The sequence below is a fragment of the Pseudophryne corroboree genome, chromosome 7 (genome assembly GCF_028390025.1).
Source record: "Pseudophryne corroboree isolate aPseCor3 chromosome 7, aPseCor3.hap2, whole genome shotgun sequence".
Lineage (NCBI taxonomy): Eukaryota > Metazoa > Chordata > Amphibia > Anura > Myobatrachidae > Pseudophryne > Pseudophryne corroboree.
Genome location: NC_086450.1, coordinates 9124952 through 9148729, shown reverse-complemented (window position 1 = coordinate 9148729; position 23778 = coordinate 9124952). Strand labels below are relative to the sequence as shown.

The 23778-nt window shown below is 47.1% G+C and overlaps 2 pseudogenes; one reads left to right on the top strand and one right to left on the bottom strand.

Moving 5' to 3' along the window:
* Positions 1-765: 765 nt before the first annotated feature.
* LOC134947356 (5S ribosomal RNA) lies at positions 766-884 on the bottom strand (annotated as a pseudogene).
* A 4053-nt stretch (positions 885-4937) lies between these two features.
* On the top strand, positions 4938-5056 carry LOC134947344 (5S ribosomal RNA; annotated as a pseudogene).
* The last annotated feature ends 18722 nt before the right edge of the window (positions 5057-23778 follow it).

Sequence of the window (23778 nt, the reverse complement as noted above, 5' to 3'; positions counted from 1 at the left end):
GCCCCTTATACACTTCCCACCACACAGTAGTACCCTATTACATGTTACACCACACAGTAGAGCCCCTTATACACTTCCCACCACACAGTAGTACCCTATTACATGTTACACCACACAGTAGTAAAGAGAAGAAAAAAAAAAAAAAGAAAGACTCTGTGTTGGGGCACGCTTAGAAATTTAAAATAAGTTTATTAAAACTTAACATTTAATTAATAACGAATAAAAGTAATGAGGAGTTTGATACAAAAAAATTGTTCAAGAACACAAAGTAAACATATATATTGACAGAAATCAGGATAAGCCTGATTCAAAATTATGGGCACCTGTAGTGAAAAATATACTGAAAAACATAAAAAATTACAAAAAATTAATATTATTAAGGTGCCTGAGTTAATCAAAATTCAAAATTGGAGTAGAGGTAAATGATATGTACATATAATCACCGCAGTGATAATTGTAGGTAAGCACCTAGTCTAAAACCTCATGAGAATAGATGAGAGGCACAAAGGTTCATAATTGAAATGTCAAATGACTGAGGGTAATCACCTGGTAGAGATTCTGTTTGCTAAAAGGCTAGATCCTTATAGATAACAAAGCATTTAAGATAAAAGTATGATTATTAAAGATACAAAAGAGCATTGATAAATAAGCCTAAAGGCAAAGCCAATTGTAGATAAATAGAAGGTTTGCGGGAAAGTTGGATAAGGAATAGGTAAGTTTCAGAAGTTGCTCTAACACTTCTGCTGTTTGTGATCAGAGGTCACAATCTTACTGCACCTGATATTCCCAAGAGGTCACCCTACTAGGTACTGATCAGGCTTATCAGCGCTTAGCTTCCAAGGTCGGATGAGATTGGGCGTTGCTGCTGAAATATGGCAGTAATAAACACTAGGACACAAATGAGAGAGTGTAATGAGTAGTGAGCAACAAGGTACTTCTGCTGTCCAGTTTCTAGCGCAGATTCTTTGTTGCTGTGAGCATTGCAGAGAGTGGTCTCGCATCTGGATGAGAGGGTACTAAAAATAGAAGTGAGATATGCTCAGAATAGGGAGGAAACCCTGCCTTCTGCTGTCCACTGTCTTATATAGATATATAGCGGACAGTGGATGAGAGAGGTGGGTTAGGCTTACCTATTGAAAAAAAGGGTGGTGGGAAAATTAGAAGAAGGAGAAGAAATGGTAATGTGGTGAGATCACAAATTAACAAAAAAAGGAAAGTAAACACAGGCTGCATGGTAAAGGCTTACCAAAATGGGTATAAGACCCTGTTTATGCAGAAAGGATTCTGCAAAAAAGTATTACAAAGTGATCTGAGCTAGAAAGAGTTCAGCATCACCAGTGCCGTTTCTAGCGGCGGGCGAGCCGTGCAACCGCACGGGGCGCCCGCCGCGGCACTTTAAGTGTTATTTCCCCTCTCCTCCCTCTCCCCGAGCGCTCCTGCTTGAGGGGGCGGAGTTTCGCAAAATGACGCGTTTGCGTCGTGACGTCATGACGCAAACGCGTCATTCCACGAAGCCCCGCCACCTCGAGCAGGAGCGCTCGGGGAGAGGGAGGAGAGAAGCCTGGAAGGAGGCGGCGGCGGCCGGCGCGAGGGACGTCCGGCGGCGGGATCCGAAGAGCGGAATATGTAAGTATATCTCTCTCTCTCCCCCTTCCTTCCCCCCCACCACTTGACACCTGCCTGCCACACTGGGGATACCTGCCTGCCACACTGGGGATACCTGCCTGCCACACTGGGGATACCTGCCTGCTGCACTGTGTAAAATGGGGACACCTGCCTGCCACGCTGTGTAAAATGGGGGCCTGCCACGCTGTGTAAAATGGGGGCCTGCCTGCCGCACTGTGTGTGTAAAATGGGGACACCTGCCTGCCCAGTGCCGTTTCTAGCGGCGGGCGAGCCGTGCAACCGCACGGGGCGCCCGCCGCGGCACTTTAAGTGTTATTTCCCCTCTCCTCCCTCTCCCCGAGCGCTCCTGCTCGAGGGGGCGGAGTTTCGCGAAATGACGCGTTTGCGTCGTGACGTCATGACGCAAACGCGTCATTCCACGAAGCCCCGCCCCCTCGAGCAGGAGCGCTCGGGGAGAGGGAGGAGAGAAGCCTGGAAGGAGGCGGCGGCGGCCGGCGCGAGGGACGTCCGGCGGCGGGATCCGAAGAGCGGAACATGTAAGTATATATCTCTCTCTCCCCCTTCCTTCCCCCCCACCACTTGACACCTGCCTGCCACACTGGGGATACCTGCCTGCCACACTGGGGATACCTGCCTGCCACACTGGGGATACCTGCCTGCTGCACTGTGTAAAATGGGGACACCTGCCTGCCACGCTGTGTAAAATGGGGGCCTGCCACGCTGTGTAAAATGGGGGCCTGCCTGCCGCACTGTGTGTGTAAAATGGGGACACCTGCCTGCCGCACTGTGTAAAATGGGGACACCTGCCTGCCGCACTGTGTAAAATGGGCGCCTGCCTGCCGCACTGTGTAAAATGGGGACACCTGCCTCACTGTGTAAAATGGGGACACCTGCCTCACTGTGTAAAATGGGGACACCTGCCTCACTGTGTAAAATGGGGACACCTGCCTCACTGTGTAAAATGGGGACACCTGCCTCACTGTGTAAAATGGGGACACCTGTCTGCCTCACTGTGTAAAATGGGGACACCTGTCTGCCTCACTGTGTAAAATGGGGACACCTGCCTGCCGCACTGTGTAAAATGGGGACACCTGCCTGCCGCACTGTGTAAAATGGGGACACCTGCCTGCCGCACTGTGTAAAATGGGGATACCTGCCTGCGTACTGTGTAAAATGGGGATATCTGCCTGCCACACTTTGTAAAATGGGGATACCTGCCTGCCGCACTGTGTAAAATGGGGATACCTGCCTGCGTACTGTGTAAAATGGGGATATCTGCCTGCCACACTTTGTAAAATGGGGATACCTGCCTGCCGCGCTGTGTAAAATGGGGATATCTGCCTGCCGCACTGTGTAAAATGGGGATACCTGCCTGCGTACTGTGTAAAATGGGGATATCTGCCTGCTGCGCTCTGTAAAATGGGGACACCTGCCTGCCGCACTGTGTAAAATGGAGACACTTGGCTGCTGTAATGTGTAAAATGGGGACTTTTTTTTTTTTTTTCCCCTGTGGTGGGCGTGATGATATCAGATGAGGCCACGCCTTGTCGGGAGCGCGCGCGCCTAAGGCGCGCGCATACTTTTTCTTTTTATAGCTATATGGGGGGGACGCAATTTTTTTTATAGCAATGGGGGGGGGGGGGCGCATTTTTAAATCTCGCACTGGGAGCCAAATTGTCTAGAAACGGCCCTGTGCCTGCCGCACTGTGTAAAATGGGGACACCTGCCTGCCGCACTGTGTAAAATGGGCGCCTGCCTGCCGCACTGTGTAAAATGGGGACACCTGCCTCACTGTGTAAAATGGGGACACCTGCCTCACTGTGTAAAATGGGGACACCTGCCTCACTGTGTAAAATGGGGACACCTGCCTCACTGTGTAAAATGGGGACACCTGCCTCACTGTGTAAAATGGGGACACCTGTCTGCCTCACTGTGTAAAATGGGGACACCTGTCTGCCTCACTGTGTAAAATGGGGACACCTGCCTGCCGCACTGTGTAAAATGGGGACACCTGCCTGCCGCACTGTGTAAAATGGGGACACCTGCCTGCCGCACTGTGTAAAATGGGGATACCTGCCTGCGTACTGTGTAAAATGGGGATATCTGCCTGCCACACTTTGTAAAATGGGGATACCTTCCTGCCGCACTGTGTAAAATGGGGATACCTGCCTGCGTACTGTGTAAAATGGGGATATCTGCCTGCCACACTTTGTAAAATGGGGATACCTGCCTGCCGCGCTGTGTAAAATGGGCATATCTGCCTGCCGCACTGTGTAAAATGGGGATACCTGCCTGCGTACTGTGTAAAATGGGGATATCTGCCTGCTGCGCTCTGTAAAATGGGGACACCTGCCTGCCGCACTGTGTAAAATGGAGACACTTGGCTGCTGTAATGTGTAAAATGGGGACTTTTTTTTTTTTTTTTCCCTGTGGTGGGCGTGATGATATCAGATGAGGCCACGCCTTGTCGGGAGCGCGCGCGCCTCCGGCGCGCGCATACTTTTTCTTTTTATAGCTATATGGGGGGGACGCAATTTTTTTTATAGCAATGGGGGGGGGGGGCACATTTTTAAATCTCGCACTGGGAGCCAAATTGTCTAGAAACGGCCCTGAGCATCACTGAGCACAGACGGACCGTTTCACCAGGGTGGCTTGTTCACTGTGAACAAGCCACTCTTTCTAGCTCAGATCACTTTTGGGACTCCCTGGTATTGTATGTGCCCATTTGGACTCCAGTTATTTAACTGATACTGATATATAATCAATATTGTTTTTTTCCATGTTTGCTATTTTTGATCCTTAATTATTGTTCTAAACCATTTTCTGGTATTTCCTTTTAAATGTAATACTTTTTTGCAGAATCCTTTCTGCATAAACAGGGTCTTATACCCATTTTGGTAAGCCTTTACCATGCAGCCTGTGTTTACTTTCCTTTTTCCAATTAATCGTTGATTTCATGATTGTTTTATTTCATAATTTACTTAATTTTTTGTTAATTTGTGATCTCACCACATTACCATTTCTTCTCCTTCTTCTAATTTTCCCACCACCCTTTTTTTCAATAGGTAAGCCTAACCCACCTCTCTCATCCACTGTCCGCTATATATCTATATAAGACAGTGGACAGCAGAAGGCAGGGTTTCCTCCCTATTCTGAGCATATCTCACTTCTATTTTTAGTACCCTCTCATCCAGATGCGAGACCACTCTCTGCAATGCTCACAGCAACAAAGAATCTGCGCTAGAAACTGGACAGCAGAAGTACCTTGTTGCTCACTACTCATTACACTCTCTCATTTGTGTCCTAGTGTTTATTACTGCCATATTTCAGCAGCAACGCCCAATCTCATCCGACCTTGGAAGCTAAGCGCTGATAAGCCTGATCAGTACCTAGTAGGGTGACCTCTTGGGAATATCAGGTGCAGTAAGATTGTGACCTCTGATCACAAACAGCAGAAGTGTTAGAGCAACTTCTGAAACTTACCTATTCCTTATCCAACTTTCCCGCAAACCTTCTATTTATCTACAATTGGCTTTGCCTTTAGGCTTATTTATCAATGCTCTTTTGTATCTTTAATAATCATACTTTTATCTTAAATGCTTTGTTATCTATAAGGATCTAGCCTTTTAGCAAACAGAATCTCTACCAGGTGATTACCCTCAGTCATTTGACATTTCAATTATGAACCTTTGTGCCTCTCATCTATTCTCATGAGGTTTTAGACTAGGTGCTTACCTACAATTATCACTGCGGTGATTATATGTACATATCATTTACCTCTACTCCAATTTTGAATTTTGATTAACTCAGGCACCTTAATAATATTAATTTTTTGTAATTTTTTATGTTTTTCAGTATATTTTTCACCACAGGTGCCCATAATTTTGTATCAGGCTTATCCTGATTTCTGTCAATATATATGTTTACTTTGTGTTCTTGAACAATTTTTTTGTATCAAACTCCTCATTACTTTTATTCGTTATTAATTAAATGTGAAGTTTTAATAAACTTATTTCAAATTTCTAAGCGTGCCCCAACACAGAGTCTTTCTTTTTTCTTCTCTTTGCTTAACCATTACTGACTCTGGGAGCACCACCAACTCAAATAATTATTTAGATGTCTTCATTAAGAATCTTTAAATTTAAACTTAGTATCGTTGGTCATTCCCTGAACAGTTTTCTACAATCTGTGTATTAATCTATGTTCATCATTACCACATTTTTCCTGTGCGGAACCAAACCAAATTTCTGTTAACCACACATTAGTACCCTATTACATGTTACACCACACAGTAGAGCCCCTTATACACTTCACACCACACAGTAGTACCCTATTACATGTTACACCACACAGTAGAGTCATTTATACATGTTACACCACAGTAGAACCGTTTATACACATTATGCCACAGTAGAGCCACATATACATGTTACTCTGCAGCAGCAGCTGGGGCAGAGAGAAGTGCTGCAGCATCAATGTCGAGAGAGGTGCTGTAGCAGCCGGGGCAGAGAGGTGCTGCAACAGCTGGGGCAGAGAGAGGTGCTGCGGCAGCCTGGGCAGAGAGGTGCTGCAGCAGCTTAGGCAGAAAGAAGTGCTGCAGCAGCTGGGACAGAGAGAAGTGCTGCAGCAACTTAGGCAGAAAGAAGTGCTGCAGCAGTGGGGATCAGAGTGGTGCTGCAGCAGCCTAGGCAGAGAGGTGCTGCACCAGCTGGGGCAGAGAAAGGTGCAGCAGCAGCCTTGGCAGAGAAGTGCTGCAGCAGATGAGGCAGAAAGAGGTGCTGCAGCAGCTTAGGCAGAAAGAAGTGCTGCAGCAGCGGGGGCAAAGAGGGGTGCTGCAGGACAGAAGTAACCCTGATGCTCAGCTACAAGCAGACAGTGAGCCTCCAGCCTGTCCTGTTCCTTACCTAGTCTCCGAGTCAGTGTACGCAGGGCCGGATTAACAATGGGGCGGATGGAGCTGCAGCTCCAGGCCCCGCCACCAAAATAGGCCCACAGCATTCTGATAAATTGGTGTATATAGGATTTTTCTTCCAGCAACAGCCACTTCAAATCCCCCCCTCCCGCAGCTATCTCAGGCAACCCCGACCCTCCCTCTATCAGCGCAACCGCCGGAGACCCCCCTTCCTCCGCTAGGGCAGCAGCCGCCAGTGTAGCAGACGGAGGCATCCCCCGACACTCCCCCCTTCCCCTGTCAGTGCAGCCGCCGCCGACCCCCCTTCCTCCGCTAGGGCAGCCGCCGAACCACTTCTCCGTCTGCCAGTGCAGCAGAGGCCCACTGACCCCGTCCTCTATCAGCGCAGCTGCCTGAGACCCCCGTTCTTCCACTAGGGCCGCTGCTGGATCAAATTTCCCCCCTCTGCCAGTACAGCAGCCGGAGGCCCCGCATGGATCGAACCCCAGCACAGTATGTGGCAGCGAAGTGGAAGGTGATGGCTTCACTTGTCCTTCCTACGCTGCATACTAGGGTCTTGTAGCCTCCTTATGAAGCCGCACAGATGCTGCCTCACGTCTCAATAGAGCTCCACAGAGGCGGCCCAGCTCAGATGAGGTGACTTTTACTGATGTCTTGTCTTTCCGCAGTGCTTCCGTTTGCTGATCGTGTGGGTGAATCATGGTGTTGATCTCCTATGCATTGGTAGCCTGTGTATGTGTAATATATATATATATATATATATATATATATATATATATAGTCCAAACCAGGTTTGACACGCCTGTGGTGTTCAATAGTTCAGTAGTTGCACTAGAAGAAGTCCCTGGAGTGCCTCCGGGGGGGTGTATGTACAGTATTTACTGTATATTGGGTGTCTATGTATGGGAGGGTCACGCGTATATATATATATATATATATATATATATATATGTTTATTAGGCAGGGGTAGGTTTGCATATATGTATTTTAGTGGGTATGTGTATATACAGAATGTTGTCTAAATCAGGGTATGAGCATGCACTGAAGGGGTGCATATAAGTATATTGGGGGTTATGTGCATATGGGAAATGCATGCATATGGGGATATGTGAATGTACATATACTGTGTACACACATATACACAGTATATTGGTTGTGCGTGATATGTTGATGGACCTCCAGCCCAAGCCCATGTGACTGGGGGAGGTGGTGGGCAGGCTCTGGACCGCTGAGGGGAGGGAGAAGTTGAGCAGGGGATGTAGGACTCGGGCCTTTGGTACCCAGGCTGTGAGCTGGAGACACTAATCAGTGGCCGGCCAGCCCATTAGACAATGTATGCATGTGTGTACAGTGCCAGGCCTGCAAGGGGGCCATCTCCCACTGACGGTTGGATTATACGCAGCACTGCTGCCTCCTGGGCCTCACAGACCACATGAAGGTGCCGTTCCACGGACACAAGCAGCGCAGATGTACTTTTTCATCTGCGGGGCTGCCGTGCTGGCAGGTGTCTCAGCGTGCTCCGGGGTGACGAGGAAGCAATGCTTTGTTAGCTGTGTGTGCTCGGATGTTCCCATGCAGATGGAGTAAGTCTCTCCCACAGCATCCTCCTGTAAACACACCACCGTCTCAGTGTGAGAGCTGCTGTGCTACTGCTGCTGGAGGTCGGGGACTTATTCTCCCGTGCATGCTGCCCTCACTGCTCCCAGGACCTGCACACACAGTGACCCTTCCTCTGCCAGGCTACATTTATTTAGACGCACTGGGACAGAGCTCCCTGTCACCCCTGCCTTCCCAGTCACCCACAATCTCAATGTCATCCATCTCTCCAGTCACCCACTATCTCCATGTCACCCCTGTCTCCCCAGTCACCCACTATCTCCATGTCATCGCAGCCTCCCCAATCACCCATATCTAACCAGTCACCCTCTATCTCCCTGTTACCCACTATCTCCCTGTCACCCCTGCCTCCCAAGTCACCCACTATCTCCATGTCACCCCTGTCTCCCCAGTCACCCACTATCTCCATGTCATCGCAGCCTCCCCAATCAACCATATCTAACCAGTCACCCTCTATCTCCCTGTTACCCACTATCTCCCTGTCACCCCTGCCTCCCAAATCACCCACTATCGCCATGTCACTCCAGCCTCCCCAGTCACCCACTATCTCCCTGTAACCTCTGCTTCCCCAGTTGCCCACAATCTCAATGTCATCCATCTCTCCAGTCACCCACTATCTCCATGTCACTCCAGCCTCCCCAGTCACCCACTATCTCCCTGTCACCCCTGCCTCCCCAGTCACCCACTATCGCCATGTCACTTCAGCCTCCCCAGTCACCCACTATCTCCCTGTAACCTCTGCTTCCCCAGTTGCCCACTATCTCTACGTCACCCCGTCCTCCCCAGTCGCCCACTACCTCCATGTCATCCCTGTCACCCAATATCTAGATGTCACCCCTGCCTCCCCAGAGACCCACTATCTCAATGTCACCCATATCTCCTTGTTACCCACTATCTCCGTCACCACAGCTTCCCAAGTCACTCACTATCTCCATATCACACCAGCCTGCATTTATAATCCCTGGTCCTGCATAGAAGACGCCCGGTAAGTGAATGTAACAGCTCCAGGTTTGTTATGTTGCAGATATTTGGGGAAGGGGGAACCAGGTGCAGCAGCGGAGAATCACCTGTATGCAGCAGATTAGCGAGAGCTGCTGTCTGGGGAGATGATGGTGGAAGTTTGATAGCGGGGGTGGCAGGCCTTTGGCTGTTGAATTGTAACTACATGCATGTGTGCCAAGCGTGATAACATGTGTGTGTGTGTGTGTGTGTGTGTGTGTGTGTGTGTGTGTGTGTGTGTGTGTGCGTGTGTAATATGGTTTGCTCATTGTATGTTTTTTGGTGCTCTTGCAGTGCATATTGATGTGTTTAAGGTAGTTGCAGAACACAATGGGGTACAAACAATTAATCATGAGGCTGTAGCTCCCAGGTAAAGTGCCTAGAGCTATTCAATGTCTTGTGCGGTATGCCTGCATTAACTAGTGCCTCTGGGCTAGTTGCGGTGTTACCACATGTGGTAACACAGTTGCACCCAGCAGTGCCGTAACTAGGTATTTTAGCGCTGTGTGCAAGAAATGGCATTGGCGCCCCCCATCCTTATGTAAAATATGGGCAGTGCACGCCGTAGGCGCGTGCAAAAAATTAGGGGCGTGGCTTCATGGGGAAAGGGTGTGGCCACAAAATAATTCCAATTCATACTACGGTGCACAGTAGTCTCCATTATTCAAATTATACCGCACAGTACCACCACTATACCAGGTAGAGCCTAGTGTTCACTCTAGGAGTGATATGGGGCAGGGCGCCGGACTCAGGGGGGCACATGTGCGCCGCGCGCGCGTCCGAAATGGGGGCACGGCCACGCAAATTAGGGGGCGTGGCCACGCCTCCGTCATTTCAGGGGGCGGTGCGGCCCACAGACGCTACTATAGAGAGCGTCTGTGGCCGGCGACGTCACTGTTGGGGGCGTGCCCAGCACCTCCGTCGGTGCTGGGCTTCCTCCAGCCCTCTCCCAATGCGTAAATGGATGCCGCGCGCATGCGCACGGCATCTATACACGCCGGGAGGGCAGGGAGCTGGCGGCTGTTCTAGCAGGGCGCCGCAAAAGGGGCAGAGCGGGTTTTGCCTGTTAAAAAACGGGCAGGGCGCGGCGCCCTGCTAAAACAGCCTAGAGTGAACACTAAGAGCCCCTTTTACACATTACGGCAGACAGTCCCCCTTTTTACACATTATGGCAGACAGCGTCCCCTTTTTACACATTACGGCAGACAGCGTCCCCCTTTTTACACATTACAGCAGACAGCGTCCCCTTTTTACACATTACGGCAGACAGCGTCCCTTTTTACACATTACGGCAGACAGCGTCCCCCTTTTTACACATTACGGCAGACAGCATCCCCTCTTTACACAGTACGACAGACAGCGTCCCCTTTTTTACACATTATGGCAGACAGCGTCCCCTTTTTACACGTTACGGCAGACGGCTTCCTCCTTTTTACACATTACGGCAGATGGCGTCCCCCTTCTTACACATTACGGCAAGCAGTGTCCACTTCTTCACATTACGGCAGACAGCGTCCCCCTTTTTACACATTATGGCAGACAGCGTCCCCTTTTACACATTACGGCAGCCAGTCCCCCTTTTACACATTACGGCAGACAGCGTCGAGAGAGAGAGAGAGAGAGACACAGACAGACAGACATTTACCATCTCTCCCCGCTGTCCTCTGTGACACTGGCAGGGGCGGATCTAGACTTTTCTTTTAGGGGGGGCGGTTTAAGAATTAATACTGACTCCTCCCCCTCATACATATTACACCATACCGTATCACTCCTTATACACATTACATCGCACTGTATCGCTGTCTATATACATTACACCGCCCCATATCGCTCCTTATTCAAATTACCCCACAACATATTGCTCCTTATTCACATTACCCCGCACTGTATCAAAAAGTAAAAATATCAAAATACAAATAAAAAATAAAAGATAAAATAAACAATGGAAAATATTAAACAAAACAAGAAGTACAGACATGTGACAGACTTCCTCCCCAAATTACACCTCCATACACAAACCCCCTCCCCTATATTTCCCCCCAGTACAGACATGACAGCCCCCTTTCCTCATATTACACCCCAGTAAACATAAACCTCCTCCCCCATACCCCCTCCATCACATCCCCCCAGTATAAACAGATCCCCTATGCTAGCAGTTGTCCCCGCCGTTTACTCCATCTTCCCATTTCTATATTATCTCTTTCTCATCACGTTCTCCTTTCCCCGCGGTCTGTTTCTGCTTATCTATCAGATCACCTTTTTTTTTTTTTCCCCATTTTTGTCTATTTTTATTCCACACTTTCTTTTTCTCCTGCTACAGTCTTTATATACAGTACCCCCCTCTCTCTTCCCTTTCTTTGTCTTGCTACTACCCTCCCCTATGTCCCACCTACCTCTCAGTCTTCTTCCCCTTCATCTCTTATTTTTATTCAGTGTCAGTACCTCCTCCATTGGCCTGTGTTAATCAGTTGTCATGTTCTAGTCAGACGTTGCTTGAGACCAATATTTATGATATATATAGATGAATACATTGTGTAATAAGATTTTATGAAGCTTTTCAGTACATCATTGTTTTAGTGGTAATACATCATATTGTAAACTATTTTTTACCTCAAGTACATTAAAAATGTACTGGTATTTGTTAGAGATGAGCGGGTTCGGTTCCTCGGAATCCGAACCCCCCCGAACTTCAGCCTTTTTACACGGGTCCGAGGCAGACTCGGATCTTCCCGCCTTGCTCGGCTAACCCGAGCGCGCCCGAACGTCATCATCCCGCTGTCGGATTCTCGCGAGGCTCGTATTCTATCGCGAGACTCGGATTCTATATAAGGAGCCGCGCGTCACCGCCATTTTCACACGTGCATTGAGATTGATAGGGAGAGGACGTGGCTGGCGTCCTCTCCGTTAGAATAGATAGAGACACTTGAGTTGATTTACTACTAACTTAGTAATTTTGGGGAGCATTAGGAGTACTCAGAGTGCAGAGTTTTGCTGATAGTTACTAGTGACTGACCACCACCAGTTTTATTTATTATTTAATATAATCCGTTCTCTGCCTGAAAAAAAACGATACACAGTCACATACCATATCTGTGCTCAGCCTCAGTGTGCTGCATGATAATATCATCTATGTATATCTGACTGTGCTGAGTGCTCACTGCTCACACAGCTGAATTGTGGGGGAGACTGGGGTGCAGTTATAGCAGGAGTACAGTGCACACTTTTGCTGCCAGTGTGACTGACCAGTGACCACCAGTATATTGTCTGCCTGAAAAAGTTAAACACTCCTGTGGTGTTTTTTTTTTTTTTATTCTATAAAAGCATTCTGCTGACAGTGTCCAGCAGGTCCGTCATTCATTAAATTATATAAATATTTACCTGCAGTAGTGTTATATTTTTTTTGTTCATCTCTATCATCTTTATCATCTCTATATTAGCAGACGCAGTACGGTAGTCCACGGCTGTGGCTACCTCTGTGTCGTCAGTGCTCGTCCATAATTGTATACCTACCTGTGGTGGTTTTTTTTTTTCTATCTTCTTCATACTAGTAGTTTAGGAGTCTGCTGACAGTGTCCAGCAGGTCCGTCATTATATTATATATACCTGCAGTAGTGATATATATATATTTTTTATATCATTATCATCTCTATACTAGCAGACGCAGTACGGTAGTCCACGGCTGTAGCTACCTCTGTGTCGTCAGTGCTCGTCCATAATTGTATACCTACCTGTGGTGGGTTTTTTTTTTCTATCTTCTTCATACTAGTAGTTTAGGAGTCTGCTGACAGTGTCCAGCAGGTCCATCATTATATTATATATACCTGCAGTAGTAATATATATATATTTTTTATATCATTATCATCTCTATACTAGCAGACGCAGTACGGTAGTCCGCGGCTGTAGCTACCTCTGTGTCGTCAGTGCTCGTCCATAATTGTATACCTACCTGTGGTGGTTTTTTTTTTTCTATCTTCTTCATACTAGTAGTTTAGGAGTCTGCTGACAGTGTCCAGCAGGTCCGTCATTATATTATATATACCTGCAGTAGTGATATATATATCTTTTTTATATCATTATCATCTCTATACTAGCAGACGCAGTACGGTAGTCCACGGCTGTAGCTACCTCTGTGTCATCAGTGCTCGTCCATAATTGTATACCTACCTGTGGTGGGGGTTTTTTTTCTATCTTCTTCATACTAGTAGTTTAGGAGTCTGCTGACAGTGTCCAGCAGGTCCGTCATTATATTATATATACCTGCAGTAGTGATATATATATATTTTTTATATCATTATCATCTCTATACTAGCAGACGCAGTACGGTAGTCCACGGCTGTAGCTACCTCTGTGTCGTCAGTGCTCGTCCATAATTGTATACCTACCTGTGGTGGGGTTTTTTTTTCTATCTTCTTCATACTAGTAGTTTAGGAGTCTGCTGACAGTGTCCAGCAGGTCCGTCATTATATTATATATACCTGCAGTAGTGATATATATATATTTTTTATATCATTATCATCTCTATACTAGCAGACGCAGTACGGTAGTCCACGGCTGTAGCTACCTCTGTGTCGTCAGTCACTCGTCATCCATAAGTATACTAGTATCCATCCATCTCCATTGTTTACCTGAGGTGCCTTTTAGTTGTGCCTATTAAAATATGGAGAACAAAAATGTTGAGGTTCCAAAAATAGGGAAAGATCAAGATCCACTTCCACCTCGTGCTGAAGCTGCTGCCACTAGTCATGGCCGAGACGATGAAATGCCATCAACATCGTCTGCCAAGGCCGATGCCCAATGTCATAGTACAGAGCATGTAAAATCCAAAACACAAAATATCAGTAAAAAAAGGACTCAAAAATCTAAAATAAAATCGTCGGAGGAGAAGCGTAAACTTGCCAATATGCCATTTACCACACGGAGTGGCAAGGAACGGCTGAGGCCCTGGCCTATGTTCATGGCTAGTGGTTCAGCTTCACATGAGGATGGAAGCACTCAGCCTCTCGCTAGAAAAAGGAAAAGACTTAAGCTGGCAAAAGCACAGCAAAGAACTGTGCGTTCTTCGAAATCACAAATCCACAAGGAGAGTCCAATTGTGTCGGTTGCGATGCCTGACCTTCCCAACACTGGACGTGAAGAGCATGCGCCTTCCACCATTTGCACGCCCCCTGCAAGTGCTGGAAGGAGCACCCGCAGTCCAGTTCCTGATAGTCAGATTGAAGATGTCAGTGTTGAAGTACACCAGGATGAGGAGGATATGGGTGTTGCTGGCGCTGGGGAGGAAATTGACAAGGAGGATTCTGATGGTGAGGTGGTTTGTTTAAGTCAGGCACCCGGGGAGACACCTGTTGTCCGTGGGAGGAATATGGCCATTGACATGCCTGGTGAAAATACCAAAAAAATCAGCTCTTCGGTGTGGAAGTATTTCAACAGAAATGCGGACAACAGGTGTCAAGCCGTGTGTTGCCTTTGTCAAGCTGTAATAAGTAGGGGTAAGGACGTTAACCACCTCGGAACATCCTCCCTTATACGTCACCTGCAGCGCATTCATCATAAGTCAGTGACAAGTTCAAAAACTTTGGGCGACAGCGGAAGCAGTCCACTGACCAGTAAATCCCTTCCTCTTGTAACCAAGTTCACGCAAACCACCCCACCAACTCCCTCAGTGTCAATTTCCTCCTTCCCCAGGAATGCCAATAGTCCTGCAGGCCATGTCACTGGCAATTCTGACGAGTCCTCTCCTGCCTGGGATTCCTCCGATGCATCCTTGAGTGTAACGCCTACTGCTGCTGGCGCTGCTGTTGTTGCTGCTGGGAGTCGATGGTCATCCCAGAGGGGAAGTCGTAAGACCACTTTTACTACTTCCACCAAGCAATTGACTGTCCAACAGTCCTTTGCGAGGAAGATGAAATATCACAGCAGTCATCCTGCTGCAAAGCGGATAACTGAGGCCTTGGCATCCTGGGCGGTGAGAAACGTGGTTCCGGTATCCATCATTACTGCAGAGCCAACTATAGACTTGTTTGAGGTACTGTGTCCCCGGTACCAAATACCATCTAGGTTCCATTTCTCTAGGCAGGCGATACCGAAAATGTACACAGACCTCAGAAAAAGACTCACCAGTGTCCTAAAAAATGCAGTTGTACCCAATGTCCACTTAACCACGGACATGTGGACAAGTGGAGCAGGGCAGACTCAGGACTATATGACTGTGACAGCCCACTGGGTAGATGTATTGACTCCCGCCGCAAGAACAGCAGCGGCGGCACCAGTAGCAGCATCTCGCAAACGCCAACTCTTTCCTAGGCAGGCTACGCTTTGTATCACCGCTTTCCAGAATACGCACACAGCTGAAAACCTCTTACGGCAACTGAGGAAGATCATCGCAGAATGGCTTACCCCAATTGGACTCTCCTGTGGATTTGTGGCATCGGACAACGCCAGCAATATTGTGTGTGCATTAAATATGGGCAAATTCCAGCACGTCCCATGTTTTGCACATACCTTGAATTTGGTGGTGCAGAATTATTTAAAAAACGAGAGGGGCGTGCAAGAGATGCTGTCGGTGGCCAGAAGAATTGCGGGCCACTTTCGGCGTACAGGCACCACGTACAGAAGACTGGAGCAACACCAAAAACGCCTGAACCTGCCCTGCCATCATCTGAAGCAAGAAGTGGTAACGAGGTGGAATTCAACCCTCTATATGCTTCAGAGGTTGGAGGAGCAGCAAAAGGCCATTCAAGCCTATACAACTGAGCACGATATAGGAGGTGGAATGCACCTGTCTCAAGCGCAGTGGAGAATGATTTCAACGTTGTGCAAGGTTCTGCAACCTTTTGAACTTGCCACACGTGAAGTCAGTTTAGACACTGCCAGCCTGAGTCAGGTCATTCCCCTCATCAGGCTTTTGCAGAAGAAGCTGGAGACATTGAAGGAGGAGCTAACACTGAGCGATTCCGCTAGGCATGTGGGACTTGTGGATGGAGCCCTTAATTCGCTTAACAAGGATTCACGGGTGGTCAATCTGTTGAAATCACCGCACTACATTTTGGCCACCGTGCTCGATCCTAGATTTAAAACCTACGTTGTATCTCTCTTTCCGGCAGACACAAGTCTGCAGGGGTTCAAAGAACTGCTGGTGAGAAAATTGTCAAGTCAAGCGGAACGCGACCTGTCAACATCTCCTCCTTCACATTCTCCCGCAACTGGGGGTGCGAGGAAAAGGCTCAGAATTCCGAGCCCACCCGCTGGCGGTGATGCAGGGCAGTCTGGAGCGACTGCTGATGCTGACATCTGGTCCGGACTGAAGGACCTGACAATGATTACGGACATGTCGTCTACTGTCACTGCATATGATTCTCTCACCATTGAAAGAATGGTGGAGGATTATATGAGTGACCGCATCCAAGTAGGCACGTCAGACAGTCCGTACGTATACTGGCAGGAAAAAGAGGCAATTTGGAGGCCCTTGCACAAACTGGCTTTATTCTACCTAAGTTGCCCTCCCACAAGTGTGTACTCCGAAAGAGTGTTTAGTGCCGCCGCTCACCTTGTCAGCAATCGACGTACGAGGTTACTTCCAGAAAATGTGGAGAAGATGATGTTCATTAAAATGAATTATAATCATTTCCTCCATGGAGACATTCACCAGCAGCAATTGCCTCCACAAAGTACACAGGGAGCTGTGATGGTGGATTCCAGTGGGGACGAATTGATAATCTGTGAGGAGGGGGATGTACACGGTGATGAATCGGAGGATGATGATGAGGTGGACATCTTGCCTCTGTAGAGCCAGTTTGTGCAAGGAGAGATTAATTGCTTCTTTTTTGGTGGGGGTCCAAACCAACCCGTCATTTCAGTCACAGTCGTGTGGCAGACCCTGTCACTGAAATGATGGGTTGGTTAAAGTGTGCATGTCCTGTTTATACAACATAAGGGTGGGTGGGAGGGCCCAAGGACAATTCCATCTTGCACCTCTTTTTTCTTTCATTTTTCTTTGCGTCATGTGCTGTTTGGGGAGTGTTTTTTGGAAGGGCCATCCTGCGTGACACTGCAGTGCCACTCCTAGATGGGCCAGGTGTTTGTGTCGGCCACTTGGGTCGCTGAGCTTAGTCACACAGCTACCTCATTGCGCCTCTTTTTTTCTTTGCGTCATGTGCTGTTTGGGGAGTATTTTTTGGAAGGGCCATCCGGCCTGACACTGCAGTGCCACTCCTAGATGGGCCAGGTGTTTGTGTCGGCCACTAGGGTCGCTTAGCTTACTCACACAGCTACCTCATTGCGCCTCTTTTTTTCTTTGAGTCATGTGCTGTTTGGGGAGTGTTTTTTGGAAGGGCCATCCTGCGTGACACTGCAGTGCCACTCCTAGATGGGCCAGGTGTTTGTGTCGGCCACTTGGGTCGCTGAGCTTAGTCACACAGCTACCTCATTGCGCCTCTTTTTTTCTTTGCGTCATGTGCTGTTTGGGGAGTGTTTTTTGGAAGGGCCATCCTGCGTGACACTGCAGTGACACTCCTAGATGGGCCAGGTGTTTGTGTCGGCCACTAGGGTCGCTTATCTTAGTCACACAGCTACCTCATTGCGCCTCTTTTTTTTCTTCTTTGCGTCATGTGCTGTTTGGGGAGTATTTTTTGGAAGGGCCATCCGGCCTGACACTGCAGTGCCACTCCTAGATGGGCCAGGTGTTTGTGTCGGCCACTAGGGTCGCTTAGCTTACTCACACAGCTACCTCATTGCGCCTCTTTTTTTCTTTGCGTCATGTGCTGTTTGGGGAGTGTTTTTTGGAAGGGCCATCCTGCGTGACACTGCAGTGACACTCCTAGATGGGCCAGGTGTTTGTGTCGGCCACTAGGGTCGCTTATCTTAGTCACACAGCTACCTCATTGCGCCTCTTTTTTTTCTTCTTTGCGTCATGTGCTGTTTGGGGAGTATTTTTTGGAAGGGCCATCCGGCCTGACACTGCAGTGCCACTCCTAGATGGGCCAGGTGTTTGTGTCGGCCACTAGGGTCGCTTAGCTTACTCACACAGCTACCTCATTGCGCCTCTTTTTTTCTTTGCGTCATGTGCTGTTTGGGGAGTGTTTTTTGGAAGGGCCATCCTGCGTGACACTGCAGTGCCACTCCTAGATGGGCCAGGTGTTTGTGTCGGCCACTTGGGTTGCTTAGCTTAGCCATCCAGCGACCTCGGTGCAAATTTTAGGACTAAAAATAATATTGTGAGGTGTGAGTTGTTCAGAATAGACTGAAAATGAGTGGAAATTATGGTTATTGAGGTTAATAATACTTTGGGATCAAAATGACCCCCAAATTCTATGATTTAAGCTGTTTTTTAGGGTTTTTTGAAAAAAACACCCGAATCCAAAACACACCCGAATCCGACAAAAAAAATTCGGTGAGGTTTTGCCAAAACGCGTTCGAACCCAAAACACGGCCACGGAACCGAACCCAAAACCAAAACACAAAACCCGAAAAATTTCCGGTGCACATCTCTAGTATTTGTCTGTATTACAACTGGATATAATGCTCTGTGGGCCTGGTTCTGAGTCGTATGCAGTGGTGGAGTCAGAGCCGGGGCTGCAGCACAGTCCAAAATTCAAATAGAGGAGCTGCATCAACTGCCAGTGAGTCTCGGCCGGTGATGTTTGGCAGTGTTTGGGGTGGCAGTTGGTGTGACTCCTCTATTTGAATTTTGGACTGTGCTGCAGCCCCACATCTGGAGCTGCTACTGGGCACATGCAATGCAGCTTTTCGATGTGTACGCACAGAGGTGCAGTTGTAGTTGAAACGCACAATATCAGAAATGTCTTGGAAATGTGCTGTGCTTTCCTGGGCAATGACTGGGAGATGGTTATTAAAGTATTTGCATACACAGATGCTTTATTGTACTCATGAAAATTAGAGATGAGCGGGTTCGGTTTCTTTGAATCCGAACCCGCACGAACTTCACTTTTTTTTCCACGGGTCCGAGCGACTCGGATCTTCCCGCCTTGCTCGGTTAACCCGAGCGCGCCCGAACGTCATCATGACGCTGTCGGATTCTCGCGAGGCTCGGATTCTATCGCGAGACTCGGATTCTATATAAGGAGCCGCGCGTCGCCGCCATTTTCACTCGTGCATTGAGATTGATAGGGAGAGGACGTGTCTGGCGTCCTCTCCATTAGAATAGAGATAGATAGATTAGATAGAGAGAGATTGTGCAGAGTCGCAGACAGAGTTAGTTTACCACAGTCAGTGACCAGTGCAGTTGCTAGTTAACTTTTATTTAATATAATATATCCGTTCACTTCTCTCTGCTATATCCGTTCTCTGCCTGAAAAAAAAAACGATACACAGCACAGTCAGTCACACAGTGTGACTCAGTCTGTGTGCACTCAGCTCAGCCCAGTGTGCTGCACAGTCATCAATGTATAAATTAAAAGCTTATAATTAATTGTGGGGGAGACTGGGGAGCACTGCAGGTTGTTAGCAGGAGCCAGGAGTACAATTATATTAATTAACAGTGCACACTTTTGCTGCAGGAGTGGTGACCAGTGCCTGACCACCAGTATAGTATTGTTGTATACTACTAATATCTCTTTAAATATCAACCAGTCTATATTAGCAGCAGACACAGTACAGTGCGGTAGTTCACGGCTGTGGCTACCTCTGTGTCGGCACACGGCAGGCAGTCCGTCCGACCAGAATTGTATTATTTATTATTATATACCTACCACCTAACCGTGGTTTTTTTTTCATTCTTTATACCGTCATAGTGTCATCCTAATTGTTACGAGTATACTACTATCTCTTTATCAACCAGTGTACAGTGCGGTAGTTCACGGCTGTGGCTACCTCTGTGTCGGCACACGGCAGGCAGTCCGTCCGACCAGAATTGTATTATTTATTATTATATACCTACCACCTAACCGTGGTTTTTTTTTCATTCTTTATACCGTCATAGTGTCATCCTAATTGTTACGAGTATACTACTATCTCTTTATCAACCAGTGTACAGTGCGGTAGTTCACGGCTGTGGCTACCTCTGTGTCGGCACACGGCAGGCAGTCCGTCCGACCAGAATTGTATTATTTATTATTATATACCTACCACCTAACCGTGGTTTTTTTTTCATTCTTTATACCGTCATAGTGTCATCCTAATTGTTACGAGTATACTACTATCTCTTTATCAACCAGTGTACAGTGCGGTAGTTCACGGCTGTGGCTACCTCTGTGTCGGCACACGGCAGGCAGTCCGTCCGACCAGAATTGTATTATTTATTATTATATACCTTAGAGATGAGCGGGTTCGGTTTCTTTGAATCCGAACCCGCACGAACTTCACTTTTTTTTCCACGGGTCCGAGCGACTCGGATCTTCCCGCCTTGCTCGGTTAACCCGAGCGCGCCCGAACGTCATCATGACGCTGTCGGATTCTCGCGAGGCTCGGATTCTATCGCGAGACTCGGATTCTATATAAGGAGCCGCGCGTCGCCGCCATTTTCACTCGTGCATTGAGATTGATAGGGAGAGGACGTGTCTGGCGTCCTCTCCATTAGAATAGAGATAGATAGATTAGATAGAGAGAGATTGTGCAGAGTCGCAGACAGAGTTAGTTTACCACAGTCAGTGACCAGTGCAGTTGCTAGTTAACTTTTATTTAATATAATATATCCGTTCACTTCTCTCTGCTATATCCGTTCTCTGCCTGAAAAAAAAAACGATACACAGCACAGTCAGTCACACAGTGTGACTCAGTCTGTGTGCACTCAGCTCAGCCCAGTGTGCTGCACAGTCATCAATGTATAAATTAAAAGCTTATAATTAATTGTGGGGGAGACTGGGGAGCACTGCAGGTTGTTAGCAGGAGCCAGGAGTACAATTATATTAATTAACAGTGCACACTTTTGCTGCAGGAGTGGTGACCAGTGCCTGACCACCAGTATAGTATTGTTGTATACTACTAATATCTCTTTAAATATCAACCAGTCTATATTAGCAGCAGACACAGTACAGTGCGGTAGTTCACGGCTGTGGCTACCTCTGTGTCGGCACACGGCAGGCAGTCCGTCCGACCAGAATTGTATTATTTATTATTATATACCTACCACCTAACCGTGGTTTTTTTTTCATTCTTTATACCGTCATAGTGTCATCCTAATTGTTACGAGTATACTACTATCTCTTTATCAACCAGTGTACAGTGCGGTAGTTCACGGCTGTGGCTACCTCTGTGTCGGCACACGGCAGGCAGTCCGTCCGACCAGAATTGTATTATTTATTATTATATACCTACCACCTAACCGTGGTTTTTTTTTCATTCTTTATACCGTCATAGTGTCATCCTAATTGTTACGAGTATACTACTATCTCTTTATCAACCAGTGTACAGTGCGGTAGTTCACGGCTGTGGCTACCTCTGTGTCGGCACACGGCAGGCAGTCCGTCCGACCAGAATTGTATTATTTATTATTATATACCTACCACCTAACCGTGGTTTTTTTTTCATTCTTTATACCGTCATAGTGTCATCCTAATTGTTACGAGTATACTACTATCTCTTTATCAACCAGTGTACAGTGCGGTAGTTCACGGCTGTGGCTACCTCTGTGTCGGCACACGGCAGGCAGTCCGTCCGACCAGAATTGTATTATTTATTATTATATACCTACCACCTAACCGTGGGTTTTTTTTCATTCTTTATACCGTCATAGTGTCATCCTAATTGTTACGAGTATACTACTATCTCTTTATCAACCAGTGTACAGTGCGGTAGTTCACGGCTGTGGCTACCTCTGTGTCGGCACACGGCAGGCAGTCCGTCCGACCAGAATTGTATTATTTATTATTATATACCTACCACCTAACCGTGGTTTTTTTTTCATTCTTTATACCGTCATAGTGTCATCCTAATTGTTACGAGTATACTACTATCTCTTTATCAACCAGTGTACAGTGCGGTAGTTCACGGCTGTGGCTACCTCTGTGTCGGCAGTCGGCAGGCAGTCCGTCCATCCATAATTGTATTATTATTATAATATATACCACCTAACCGTGGTTTTTTTTTCATTCTTTATACCGTCATAGTGTCATACTAGTTGTTACGAGTATACTACTATCTCTTTATCAACCAGTGTACAGTGCGGTAGTTCACGGCTGTGGCTACCTCTGTGTCGGCAGTCGGCAGGCAGTCCGTCCATCCATAATTGTATTATTATTATAATATATACCACCTAACTGTGGTTTTTTTTGCATTCTTTATACCGTCGTCATAGTGTCATACTAGTTGTTACGAGTATACTACTATCTCTTTATCAACCAGTGTACAGTGCGGTAGTTCACGGCTGTGGCTACCTCTGTGTCGGCAGTCGGCAGGCAGTCCGTCCATCCATAATTGTATTATTATTATAATATATACCACCTAACCGTGGTTTTTTTTTCATTCTTTATACCGTCGTCATAGTGTCATACTAGTTGTTACGAGTATACTACTATCTCTTTATCAACCAGTGTACAGTGCGGTAGTTCACGGCTGTGGCTACCTCTGTGTCGGCAGTCGGCAGGCAGTCCGTCCATCCATAATTGTATTATTATTATAATATATACCACCTAACCGTGGTTTTTTTTTCATTCTTTATACCGTCGTCATAGTGTCATACTAGTTGTTACGAGTATACTACTATCTCTTTATCAACCAGTGTACAGTGCGGTAGTTCACGGCTGTGGCTACCTCTGTGTCGGCAGTCGGCAGGCAGTCCGTCCATCCATAATTGTATTATTATTATAATATATACCACCTAACCGTGGTTTTTTTTTCATTCTTTATACCGTCGTCATAGTGTCATACTAGTTGTTACGAGTATACTACTATCTCTTTATCAACCAGTGTACAGTGCGGTAGTTCACGGCTGTGGCTACCTCTGTGTCGGCAGTCGGCAGGCAGTCCGTCCATCCATAATTGTATTATTATTATAATATATACCACCTAACCGTGGTTTTTTTTTTCATTCTTTATACCGTCGTCATAGTGTCATACTAGTTGTTACGAGTATACTACTATCTCTTTATCAACCAGTGTACAGTGCGGTAGTTCACGGCTGTGGCTACCTCTGTGTCGGCAGTCGGCAGGCAGTCCGTCCATCCATAATTGTATTATTATTATAATATATACCACCTAACCGTGGTTTTTTTTTCATTCTTTATACCGTCGTCATAGTGTCATACTAGTTGTTACGAGTATACTACTATCTCTTTATCAACCAGTGTACAGTGCGGTAGTTCACGGCTGTGGCTACCTCTGTGTCGGCAGTCGGCAGGCAGTCCGTCCATCCATAATTGTATTATTATTATAATATATACCACCTAACCGTGGTTTTTTTATACCACCTAACCGTGGCAGTCCGTCCATAATTGTATACTAGTATCCAATCCATCCATCTCCATTGTTTACCTGAGGTGCCTTTTAGTTCTGCCTATAAAATATGGAGAACAAAAAAGTTGAGGTTCCAAAATTAGGGAAAGATCAAGATCCACTTCCACCTCGTGCTGAAGCTGCTGCCACTAGTCATGGCCGAGACGATGAAATGCCAGCAACGTCGTCTGCCAAGGCCGATGCCCAATGTCATAGTACAGAGCATGTCAAATCCAAAA